At 50.9% G+C, this 13,195-nt stretch overlaps 1 protein-coding gene across 1 annotated transcript in view; it reads left to right on the forward strand.

Moving 5' to 3' along the window:
- Positions 1 to 417: 417 nt before the first annotated feature.
- Positions 418 to 13,195, forward strand: part of LOC135910491 (regulator of G-protein signaling 17-like) — a 176,514-nt gene continuing 163,736 nt past the window's right edge. The window contains exon 1 of the mRNA XM_065442536.2: positions 418 to 1,894. The gene's annotated coding sequence lies outside the window, so the exon portion shown is untranslated. The remainder of the gene's footprint in view (positions 1,895 to 13,195) is intronic.

Raw genomic sequence — 13,195 nt, forward strand, 5'->3', positions numbered from 1 at the left:
CGGGCGTCGCGCAGTTTTCAGTTGCGCAGTATGTTTTCGTCGATCTCCAAGTGCCTCGTGTCGAATGACTGAGGGAGGACGCTCGTGTTGACATCTGGAGTACCCGCGTTTTTATGCTGTTACGTCAAGTTGTAAGCGTTTCACAATTTTTTTAGTTGCGCAGTGTATTTTCGTCAATCTCCGCGTCACCTAGTGCCTTGCGTCAACTGACTGAGGGGAGGACGCTCGTGTTGGCATCGAGGGGGGCCTGTGTCGTTGTGATATTAACTGAGCTGTAAGCATTTTGAAGTCCTTGGGTGCGCAATATTTTTGAGTGAATCACCTTATAGTGCGGTTTTTAGGCATCGATTCTTCATCCTATGGTGGCAAAAAAAGTGAGGTCAATTTAGAACTGAGTAAGCACCGCAGAATCAGCTGCTCCAAACAAGGCTCGTACGAGGAAGCTCCTTGCAACATAGCCATAGGACAAATGAACATTTCTTCTACAGTGGGGTGATTTGCGGTAGGAGCTTCATTTCAGCGCTTATCGCATTGGTGATTAAGGGGACGCTGAACTCCAGCTGAAGAAAGTACGGTAGCAGAGAGGTGTGCGCTTAGCTAGCTTCGCCTCGTTCGCCAAATCAGCCCCTGCAATATTTCTTCCGTCGCCACGCCGCACCCGCGTCAACGCCAAGCTCTCCGAAGGACAAGCTTTCTTCTCCTGTTGTCTGACGACAGCTAAGCTGGACGACGCAGACCATAAGAAACAGGGGCGCCGACGCAAGGAGATTCTGTCCTCAGAGCCATTAGCCACTGGCTTCTCTGATCCGCCTCTGCCTAGCGTTACGCGCCATGCGCGAAGCTCAACAAACGCATCAAGAGCACCGGGGTTTGAAGACAAGGAGGGACCCCGCTTTAATCACGCGGCGACGGAATCTCCGAGACTACAGCGTCACGGTCATCGACACGAGGGAACCGAGCTTGCTGGGGACGACGGACGGCGCCGTAGCAGCTGCTCGCTAACTTCAACGACGCCTTCGGAATCGCCTGTCCGTCCGCCGAGGAAGCAGTCCTGTCCGGGAGAGAAGAAACGGCGCCGGAGACAATCGTCTCGGCGCGGGTCAGTGCGCCGCAGCCAAAGAAGGCCCAAATCAGCGTCCGACGCAAGAGGCGACGAGCCAGAACCGACAGTCGGGGAGCGAAAGTCGGTAGCGTCGGTGCAGCAGGTCAGTCGGACTCTGCAGGTGCCGCAAGAACTGCGGAGCCAACCGCCATGCTGCTCCCATGCAGTGAGCGCTGGACTTCCGGTGCCCGAAGCGGCACTAAAGGTACCACACAGTGAACTGAACCGAGAGAACGAAGAGGCGACGGCGCCTACAGCGCCTCGTCGTAAGAAGAGTTCTCGCAGAACCAGGAGGTCTTCATCTCGTTGTCAGCAGAAGACAGTTGAACTTGGAACGACTAGTTTGACCGGTGACGCCGGCACGTCTGTCGCTCAAGAGCCACCTGCGACGCAATCGAAGGGGTCAGGGTCTCGACACTGGAAGGATATTCCAGAAGGCGAAAACGAAAGGCGTTGCCAAAGGACTCTCTCTCTGCGCCGTCCGGTAGGCGCTTTTCTGAGTGCTAGTCTTTCGACGTCGGGTCCCGGATCGGGTTCGAACGAGAGCGCGGGCCAACGGCGACGTCTGTCCCTACGATACCCGGCGGGAGTTGTGTCCTGCGGCCTGAGACTCGTCACCGACGTGGCCGCCATGTTGGCCTGCGAGCATCGGCTGCGACCGCGGCCTTTCCTGGGAGTCCTTCCGCGAAACTGCACCAGTTACAGCCGTGACAAGGCGTGCAGCGCCATCTTGACGACGCGAACCCGGGATCGCGACCGACATCGGCACCAGCACCGGGAAGATGCAGAGCGGTGAGTGTCTTGCGGTTTCTCGCTTTATATTTTTACTGCTCGCAGTATTTTTTGGGCGGCAATAGAGCGATGGAGTTCGCCTCGGATGTGACTGTGATGGAAGTTGTTTCTAAAATGATGTTCTGTGGTATAGAGTGATGTTTCTATTGTAACAGAAGTGGCGTGCTCCACTGGAATAGTTATACGTTCATCGTTTACTATCCATTCTAGTAAAAAGATTCAAGACAGAAAAGAAAGCAGGATGAGCGGCGAAAATGCAGTACTCCAGTGAGCTTCAGTGATGCGTCTTGCGTCCAGTACAGTCTACTACGTATCGCATATAGCAAATGCAATACATATGTATCAAATATGCAGTAAACGTGTTGTATAGTAAATGCATTGCAGGAATAACTCCACACAAGGACACTGACGCAGTGCGTCCGCGAGTGTCCCGGTTTTTTTTTGTTTTTTTGTTTTTCGTATCGGGGCGATATCATTTCTACAAGTGTTGGCGACCGCGGAATAACAGGTTCACTGTATGCTCCTAAGTTAAGTGGCGTGACGTTTATCTTCAAATTACCGTCATCCTTCTTCTCCCATCCTTCCGAGTGAGGCTGGCCGCTACACTGGGTGCGCTTCCGTGGTCTATCCCTTCGTCGACGCCGATCTCGGACACCAGAGAGGTTCTCCGGGTTCTCGCGTGATTCTCAGGTATTTTCATGCGCTATTCATAGCCAGCACGAGATGAGGTTCATCTTTATGAACGAGGACGTATCCTTCTTGGCACTCCAAGCGCATGCACGCACCGAATGTGTACACACGCTGGCGTCTATCGCACAGATATCGGACAGTTCACAAACGCGCCAAGACTCATTCGCTCCTACCCGGTTGACATAGCAGCCCTCCTCGACTGAAGTGAATGGCCACGGGTGCACTCACTGCCTTTGAGCTCGACAGATTTGATTTGATGTGCGCCCGTTTCTAATGCCGTGTTTTTCAGTAAAGAAACGCGGCGGTTATTCTGCTCCGTACATGCCTCAGCCAGCTAACCCCAGATCCGGCCGCACCTTAGCCAATAACAAACCAACACCGATCACAGCAGCTAATTCCAAGTGGCCCGGCCTAGCTGGTCCGAGCCACGCCTCCAGAAGTCCAAAGTCATCTCGCGGCACACGTCCAGCTGGCGCGAGAGCTGTGCCAGGAGAAGGTCCCAGGACTATGTCATCCCCAGAAACCAATAAAGTTTTGCCGTTATCATCACTAATTAAATTTTGCAGGGGTGTTTCTCAAGCGACTCACTATTACGAAAATCGGCCTGCAAGGTCACCGAGGTTGTCAGAGTGACCATTGCAAATCCAGGAGAACTTGGCGAAGTGGAGTCGTGAATATCGTGAATACGAAGACGACGAAAGATAGTTGAGTGTAAGCCGACCGGCGACATCAGCGGGGAGGTCAAGTGTCTTTTCTTTTTTTATTTGTCGTCTGTCCAGGCTCTAAGAGCTACAAAAGGGTGTTCAGATGGTGGCCATGGAGGTTCATTGCAGTTAATGTTAGGCATGTACCCAGGATTTCTTTCTGGGGGGGCAACCTCCAAGGTAACTTTCCTATGCAAATGAAGGGGGTGGATGTACTTTTACTAGTAGAAACGTTAATAATTGCCACCGATTGCACCCGCAAAAGGAAATGTAATAAGGTGCATCCCACAAGTATACTCCTCTAATATACACGTGTCCTTTACTTGGAAAACAGGAAGCACACCAAATTGACTCGCGCAGGAGAGAAACGCAGGAATGACACAGCCACGAACGAGGAAAAAAACGAAAGCGCAAAAATGAAGATTTCCGGTAGTGTTCTTGTTATTAACTCTGGAAGAATTATCGAGAAAAATATATTTGCGGAACAATCACACTTCTTTTGCATCCCTCGTTTACTGCTCTACCAAGTTATGGGCCAAAACCGACTCGTCTTGTTATTTGGGAAGTTGCGTAATGAAGTGTGGCCGCCAGTCCCGTACAACCGCGCAGCGCAGGACGCTGCGGTCCTATAGAGGTACTGCGCCCGCCGCGGAAAGTTAGAAAAACGTCCACATAAGTACAGCAGAAAAGTGGCTATGTCAGGCGGCTCGAATGATAGCAGTAGAAGCGTCATTCAAAATACAGGCGACTATTCTCCACTTGCGGCGGTGTTTTCTCTACTTCCTTATTAAATAAAAGGATTTTCAAGCATAAAAATCTTCGCTAACAACGGTTAAATTTGTTAATTTTTGCTTTTCCTTCTTGTTTGGCTGTTGCCTCGGCTCTCTCTCTTAGTAGCTCGCTTAATTTTGCAACTTCTTGCGACTCTTTTCTCCCGTTGCCAATTTTGCACGAGAAGTGCTGGGCAATTAGAAAAAAAAAAGCAGGCGAGGTAACTGGTGAGGTAACCGGCTTAGGCGAGGTTACAGGCGAGGTAACCGGCGAGGTAACCGGCGAGGTAAACAGGCGAGGTAACCGGCTTATGGGTTCGACGGTTATTGAAGGGTTTGAATGAAAATTTGTAATCTTTTGGGATGGCTGTGAAACGTAGATCGTTGAAAGGATATCCGTGGGACCTTTCCGGCGGCAGCACCTTGAGATTTCGAAACTATAACGTCGAAATCATGAGAAAGGCGAAAACATTCCGCCGTTTTTAGCTGGGAGAATATCGAGCTGTTTCACGCCCTCAGTTCAGTGACCTTTCCCTTGACCTGATCTGCAATCGCTTCCACACCTAGACCATAATATTACTGTAACAGCAGCCCACTGTTGACCGCCGAACAGCTGTCAAGTCTCAAGATTGATTTGGCAGCGTTTTAGGAAAATGGGTGAGGAGTGGTGGCGTGGGCGGGGGGGGGGGGGGAGTATGCCATGTAATTGCGGGGGGGGGGAGGCCCCCCCCCCCTTACTGAGTACGTGTTTAGTTTACGCGTTGATGCATCGTAGTCTAACGCTCTGCAGACTGCGACTGTTTAGCAAGTCGAATTCTGCCAATCGACCCGGCTCTACTGTATACTTAAAAGGGACCTTTGATGAACTTTTTTTTTTAGTTTTTGGAGATGAGTGTCTTCAATACACGGCGTTCGTGCACATGTGCGAGCCTATATCTGAGCGTAGCTCATTCCCAAAAGAACTCACTATAGCCTTTGTTTTGAAGTTGCTCCGTTTGTTTGTATTGGAATTGCGCTATGAATAATTGAATGAATTATGTTACTGTATTAACATTCGGAGGGACTATATATATATATATATATATTCTAACTGGCGGTGTACTCGTACAGGCAGGTGAGCTGTGTTGGGTGGTGAGCTTTTGAACAACACTATGCAATGGGGTGAACGAGGTTTTTGAACCATGGATGCGGGACCTCAAGCAGGTTCCACATGAAGCTCACACTTTTCTCTTGCATTTACCGCTGAGTCGCCATTGATATTCTTTTTGTTTCTCATTTTTTGTCATTTTCTCTCTCTCACCTATCGCATGCCATTGCCCCTCCCCCAGTACAGGGTAACCAACCGGAGCCTTTTCTTTGACTCTCTCTCTCTCTCTCGCTGTTGCAATGATTGAGGAAGGCGCAGTACATTGCAGGACGTAGGGCTGTTCTAGCGGTCTTCCGTATAATCATATATCTTGCGCGTATGCCTACTCCGTCGCTATTTGATGCAATACCCACCGTGGTTGCTCAGTGGCTATGGTGTTGGGCTGCAGAGCACGAGGTCGCGGGATCGAATCCCGGCCACGGCGGCCGCATTTCGATGGGGGCGAAATGCGAAAACACCCGTGTGCTTAGATTTAGGTGCACGTTAAAGAACCCCAGGTGGTCGAAATTTCCGGAGTCCTCCACTACGGCGTGCCTCATAATCAGAAAGTGGTTTTGGCACGTAAAACCCCAAATATTATTGTTATTATAATCATATATCTTGCGCGTATGCCTACTGCGTCACTATTTGATGCAATGCACGGATAAGTGGGCAGGCTGTTGAACGAGAAACTCGGCAATTAATCCGACGGCGATTCCTTCAGAACACCGACCCCATACAAACGAATTTAACAGTTCAGTGCATTTCTACCACACAGTGCGACGGAGTCAAAACTCCAAACGTCGAAGAGAGAGAGGCCGCAAGTAATAACCTATACGGGCAATGCAATCTGCCGAGCGCTCTCACTTTTTGATCAGAAGATGGCACCGTAAGCGGTTCGGGGTGGGTCAGGTGAAGAAGAGGTGAAGGGAAAGAAGGAGTACGATGGTCGTTTAGCAGAACCACCAGGGGGCGTCGACGGCAAAATGACCGCGGGGTCTGTGGTCACGGATCGTCGATCTCCGGGAGAGTATCGGCGCGGCGCAGATTGACGCTTTAACCGCTGCCTCTCCCCTTTCGGCGGGGGTGAGGGGCGGGGATGAGACCACGCGCTCCACTGGCTGCGATATCGACCGTCTCGCTCATAAGCCACCTGCTGAACGATGGTGGTTCCGAATGAACCACGCCCCACCTTCAACTCTTTCGCTCCGTCCACACTTCCTTCTTTCTTTCTTTCTTTCTTTCTTTCTTTCTTTCTTTCTTTCTTTCTTTCTTTCTTTCCGGCTTTCGCACTTCTCCCGCACACGGCCTTCGCGGCGCGGCTGCTTTCTAAATACCGTATTTTCTCGAATATATCGGCACCCTTCTCTCTCGCCGTCATCTGGGTTTCGCAAAGACCGCAGCAGGGGAGGGTGCATTGATTCTAAAGAAAAAAAAAGTAACGAAAATAGAACGTACCATCCCAAAAAATTAACCCCGTGGTGTCCAACGTATCGCAAATGCTACGCTGAGTTTGACGGCCCGAAGTGCTGATTCAAGCGCCGGGAGACAATGTGAAACACATAGTTACGCTTTAGATACGCTGCAGCGAAGTTAAGGCTTTGGTTCGAATTTCCCTGATGGGGAACTGTGGGTATTCATGAGTTAAGTCGGTTTTTCTCGCACAACTGGAGGGCCGAAATATGGTGTCAAAGGACAACCGCCTAGAATGTGTCGTGAGATGTTGTTGGAAATGAAAAGACCATGATGTGTAATGATAGGATCGAGTATGCTGTTCGCGATTTAAGTAAGAAATTGAACTTTTAACCGGGCCAAAAAGCCGCGCCTCTGTACTTGGGACAACGGTTGATGGATTGAGGCAACAAACGTGTTATTTACTTAGAAAAAAAAAAGTCGCAGTTTCGCCCAAGAAGCGAAGCATCGATTAACATGGCGAATTAGTGAACAGCTAGCTATACTATAGTTATGCACAACTTTAGAAAAAAAGGGGCGTTTACTCCTCCAAGGCGGATGCACACGAGCCTCCACCAATGTGCGCGCACTCTAGAATGACGTCACGAGCCGGACGGCCGGTCAGCCCGCCGATGGAGGAGATGGCGGCCCGCGCTTCGAGCTGGGCCGAGTCGCGTCAGTCGCGTGCGTCTGCCCCTCGCCAGAGTGAATGCCCAAACTGTTTGTGGTGGTCTATAATGCCGGAAATATTATTGCGAGCTTAAGATGCACCATTTGTGCCGCGTGCATTTATTCTGAGCGGTGAACCGGCGACGAAAGATTGCAGCGAGCATCGCTGTCGCTACGCTACGCGAACCGGTGAACTGCGGGCTTGCAATAAAAACGAAACAAAAGAACGTGAATAGGAACGAATAAAAAATCACATTCTTGAAAACAGGTTTGTGAAAAACCAACACGCACGTGCACAAAAAAAAAAATGGCTGTGGCTTAGGTAAGGTTAAGCCCAGGATGCGAAGCATACTAGCCTTTATTTTAACGCGACAGCGTTAAGGAGCTCGTGTCGCAGAAAAGCCGGTGTCGTCGGCGTCGGCTCAGGCGTGCGGCGCTTGCTCAGGCGCACATTTCGTTGTCGCGCCGAACGCTGCGTTGCTCGACGCTCACCGCGTCCGATGCGGGGGGCGACGTCGCGAGCGACGGCGCGAGTTGGAGCCCCGTTTCTCCTCTGTCGTGACGTCACGGTGTCACGTGGTATTGAAGGCCACACCGCCGCGCCTGAGGAGCTGGGTTGAGCTCTCGAGCGACGGCGCGAGTTGGAGCCCCGTTTCTCCTCTGTCGTGTCACGTGGTATTGAAGGCGACACCGCCGCGCCTGAGGAGCTGGGTTGAGCTCTAGTAATATGCTTCGCATAATATAAATCTTATGCTATTTAACACCAAGAGTATTTATTTAAAATTATCGATGACGTGTTTTTGTATCTTTCCTGCCTCAGATCATCTTCTCGCCCCAGGTTTGTAATGGTTTCGATAAATGCATTGTTTTTAAAGCACTTGCTAAATAGGAACTTATTCATTTTAAGCTCGGAAAACGAGTAGTAAATGTGCCGTGTACATGTAAGCCAGCGCAAAAGCCATGCAGAGCTGCTCTTTCTTCTTTTGTCCCTTGCAGTGAAGCTAAAAAGCAGACGACGCGCAGCATTGTAGAAGGCACGGGGTTATTTTTTTTCTCCCGATCCGGCACGTGCTGCAGCATTCCAATCACGAGAGCTGTAGCAAACGATTCGCCAAAATACAAAAGTCTTTATTCATTCCGAGTATTGCGCCTTCCAGAAACGCGGTTTTTTGAGCGGGACTATTTTAGTCGCGGAGGCAATCGGCTGTCGCGCTTCGGTTGTCTGGGCGGGACCTCCCGTTTTTTATAAAGTTGTAGCCGACTATGGTAGTGTATCGGCCGTATAAACTTGTAAACATATGCATACTAATTAAATTAATAAGCATGGTGTCACGCGAGCACCAGCAAACATGAACACACTTCACTCGATGACCGCAGAAACTCGCTGTCAGAATGCTGGAGTGAGTGATCTCGGCAGCAGCAGCAGCGAGCAAATCGACTTTCGTGCAGCCGCTCGCATCAACGCGAACCTTAAGTCGCAAAAACCGTGCAGCGCGGACTCTGTATCCGTCGCAGATTACTTTGACGACCGGGCGCACGAGGCCGCCTGGGTCGCACGGAGTAGATTGTGCCCCCCTTCCCTACTCTCCCCCGAAGCTTCGCGCGCGACGTAAGGCGGTGCGCTTCCACCCTCGCATCAACGCGAACCTTAAGTCGCAAAAACCGTGCAGCGCGGACTCTGTATCCGTCGCAGATTACTTTGACGACCGGGCGCGTGAGGCCGCCCGGATCGCACGGAGTAGATTGTGCCCCCCTTCCCTACTCTCCCCCGAAGCTTTGCGCGCGACGTAAGGCGGTGCGCTTCCACCCCTCGCATCAACGCGAACCTTAAGTTGCAAAAACCGTGCAGCGCGGACTCTGTATCCGTCGCAGATTACTTTGACGACCGGGCGCGTGAGGCCGCCCGGATCGCACGGAGTAGATTGCGCCCCCCTTCCCTACTCTCCCCCGAAGCTTCGCGCGCGACGTAAGGCGGTGCGCTTCCACCCCTCGCATCAACGCGAACCTTAAGTCGCAAAAACCGTGCAGCGCGGACTCTGTATCCGTCGCAGATGGCTTTCACGGCCGGGCGCGCGATGCCGCCAGGGGCCGCCCGGAGTAGAAGGCGCCCCCCTTCCCTACCCTCCCCCGAAGCCTTGCGCGCGACGGTAGGCGGCGCGCTCCCACCCCTCGCATCAACGCGAACCTTAAGTCGCAAAAACCGTGCAGCGCGGCCTCTGTATCCGTCGCAGATGGCTTTCACGGCCGGGCACGCGAGGCCGCCAGGGCCCACCCGAAGTAAAACGCCCCCACCCCACCCCCGAAGCCTAGCGCGCGACGGAAGGCGGCGCGCTTCCTCCCCGCTTTCGTCCGTTGCGTGCGCAAGACTGAGCCGAGACCGCCGGCTCGGTTCCGCACGCTTCCACTCGCGCATGCAGCATACGGCATGCGGCGACGATTTTTGTCGCCCTTGATCTTTATGCGAAACCTCACAGCGACGCCTACGGCAGAAATGCGCCTCTGATCCCACTATTAATCAGGCAGCTACGCGCGGAACTATATTCCGTCGCGCAAGGATATTGCCTGTCTACGCCGCGTACCTTCGGCAGTGCTGCAGACGACTTGTGGCGGACGATACGCGGAACCCGCGAGTGCGCTTCTCCACATACCTCTGTCTGACGACGAAGATGGCGGACATCGTGTAAAATTCTAAATAAAGTAGCCGCGGACTGGCGACGCCATTTCTGCCGCCTCGCGTACTCCGCAACGTCTAACTAAACTTTCGAAACGCCTATCTCAGCTTTGACCGAGACAGTTTAATAGTATGTGGAGAGATTTACCTAGTCAGAGGCCTGGCATGCTTTTAACGCTGTTTCTAGCGAGAGCACAGCCTTCTTTCAGTAACGCGCGGAAAAGCCTGCTCACGGAATGTTCCATATCGTTGATCTAACGGTTAATAAATTATGATGAACGACGACAATGACGTCGCGTTCGCCTGTCGAGCCCGCGTGTATAGAGCGTAGGTATAGTGCCGAGCGGTGGATGCCCTGATTCCATTGATACCGCCGCACAAGATCGCCCCAGACGATGGACGAGAAGCGCTATGATGAGAAGCGAATGCCGGACAGCTGGCCAACGTCCCTCGCCTGTGACGTCATAAGTGTTTCTACTTTGAGGCGCCCTTACCTGGCTGCGTCGATACTAGCTGCCTGCGGAATCCTATTCTATTTATTAGTCCATAGGCTTCCCCTCTGGCGTTACTATAAATACAGCCTCGCCAATGCTTTTGGAACTACCTTCGCAGAATGCCGTGATCACGCAGGGGACGCCAGATTTGCGACTGCGGTTTATATAGATACAAAGGCGAATAATTAATTTTCCGTAGCGATGTGCAATCATTCTAGTACGAGCAGAAGAGCCCTTCTGTTCGATTCGCATTCGACTCGAGATTAGGCTATTTGATGTTGTCGAATGTTCGTGTCTTTTCGAATGTAAGGGACAATCACACTCAGGGGAAGCAATGAACGGGGCTAGTTGGTGGCCGCTCATGATTGCATTGCGCTTATTGTTACACTGACGGAACAACTAACGGACGAACATAAAGGAACAATGTCTATGTTCCTTTATGTTCGCCCATTAAATCGCGCCACGTACGTCGACGTTTTGTTCCTTTATGTTCGCTCGCCAGTGTAACACTACAGTCATGAACTCATGGGAAGTTCCGAGAGAGAGAGAGAGAGAGAGAGAGGGGAACCAATTCTTGTGGAAGCTGTTCCGTTTTCTCTCGATCCCGCATGCGAAACGTACTTGTCGCGCAGAGGCACCGCTTTCTAGAAGCGAGTGCATGAGGCAGGTAATTGCAACTCACGTACTTTCAAATAATTCATTAAGAATGGCGAGATTAGAGGCAGCCGATGTGCACGAATTCGCTGTTTCGATTTGGACAAGATGCGGCCACTCTGCCCACGTTTGCGCCCCCTTTAAAGAATGTGTACAGTGCTGCTATGTGACGTGCTGTTCCCTTGTTTCGTTTCTGTCTTCGTTACTGTTTCAGCGGAGCACCGGGTAACTGCAGGCGTTTTCGCTCGAAGGGCTAAGCATGCACTGACTGCGATAGCAAGGTTTAGCGCTGTAGGCTTCGACTCCTCGGACCGTGTTCTAACTGTACGCAGGTGGGCCAACATTTTTGGTGCCCTTAAAAACTACAACGCGCAGTGTATATGGGTGCCTGTGTAATGGCATCCCACAGGCGCCACTGCGCTGCCCGTAAAGAGCGGCGCCAGTGAAATTACATAACTTTCAGATGTTGAGCGCTAATGCTGTTTTGCAATTTTAAAGTACTGAGAAGATCTAAGCTAAAAGGCATGGGCTGTGAATGAAATGTCTACTTACTTCTGCCGCTGCGCAATTCTAAACAAGTTCTGAAAAATATTGCAGTCACGTAACCGCAATCCTGTTTGAGCAACTTTGGCGGTTGGATATTATAGAACCTTCCGTATACCTTGCGTACACGGAGTGGGTAAGCAGTAGGCGGTGGCGAAAAGTTGCTTGGAGTGTCTATATAACTGCCATCACATTAGGCACCTCAGTTGACCGGGTGCATAGTTACGAACGGCCTTATATGAGTCTATCAGATAACATAAATAAGCCTACTTCGGGCGGACTCCTCGCAAACCGTATACTTAAGGGCTTGATAGAGAGCTAGGTAGTTGTTCGGTTCCAGCTGGTGCTTTGGTGTCCGGGAAGTTGTAATGGTGCGGGGTTTCAACAGAGTATATATAGTCTATTGCTCGAGGAGACGCTGCGTGGTGTCGAAACTGCTGGAAATGCGGTATCTCTCATGACGGTAACCAACGGTGGCCAGTGATTCGACATATTTTGTGCACCCGAATTAATATTTCACTTTGTTCTGAAAATAAGGAACAGGTCGAGACTCGATTCGATATTCGGATGTTGTTTTTCTCTAATATTATTCAATTCGAATCGGAGAGAGAGAGAGAGAGAGAAAGGCAAAAGAAAGACAGGGAGGTTAACCAGAGATTATCGCCGGTTGGCTACCCTGTAATGGGGGAGGAGCAAGGGGATGCGATAGGTGAGAGAGAGAAGGATAAAAAGCGAAAAAAAAGAAAAGAAACCTACACACGCGCGCGCACGTACACACGAACTGTTTCTGTGGGCACTGTCACGCAGCCCGCAAAGGGGTTCCTAGTGTTACGCAGTTCCCTATTCCAACAGCCCTAATTTTCTTCCCTAAGTCTGCTCTTTTACGTCCTGTTTTCTACGCGATCTCATCATGTTCTTGCCTAAAATTTTTTACAGTTATTTTTATTACATTGTGATAGGATATGCAGGTGAAACGTCACAGATCCGGTTCGATAAAGTGGCAACACCACACAATGCGTTGCGATTGCTACAAAACCTGAAGAGATACTTGAACAAAAGCTCCAAATAAAGGTTGAGCGAATAGGGTAGCATGAGTGGAATTGCTTGGAAGCATTCCTGCGAGAACTCCTGAATTTGTAAGTGCCACTTCGGCGACCATTTGCCCATTTCTCTGTGATTTGCCGCAGATGCTGCATCCCGGCTTATGAATATCTGTAGCCCATGAGTGAGTGAGTGAATAAATTTTATTTTCGGAGACCAAGCTGTTAATGCCCGAAAGTGGACGGCCACCCTATCGCAGGCTGCCGTGGTCCTGTGCTGATAGCCTGGCCCTCTTCACCAGCCGTGACAACTTGAAAATTAAAAAGGCTACATGTACGCATTCTAACTCAAACACAATTTCCGTAGATGCGCCGGCCAATTAGGCTCGCTTATTTACTTGACATCAAGCGGTTTCGCTTGTTGGAAAGAACTCTCTCCGTACATAGTGGCCTTTGTGTCACTGGTTTCGGGATGAAACCTAGGCAAA

The sequence above is a fragment of the Dermacentor albipictus genome, chromosome 6 (assembly GCF_038994185.2).
Source record: "Dermacentor albipictus isolate Rhodes 1998 colony chromosome 6, USDA_Dalb.pri_finalv2, whole genome shotgun sequence".
Classification (NCBI taxonomy): domain Eukaryota; kingdom Metazoa; phylum Arthropoda; class Arachnida; order Ixodida; family Ixodidae; genus Dermacentor; species Dermacentor albipictus.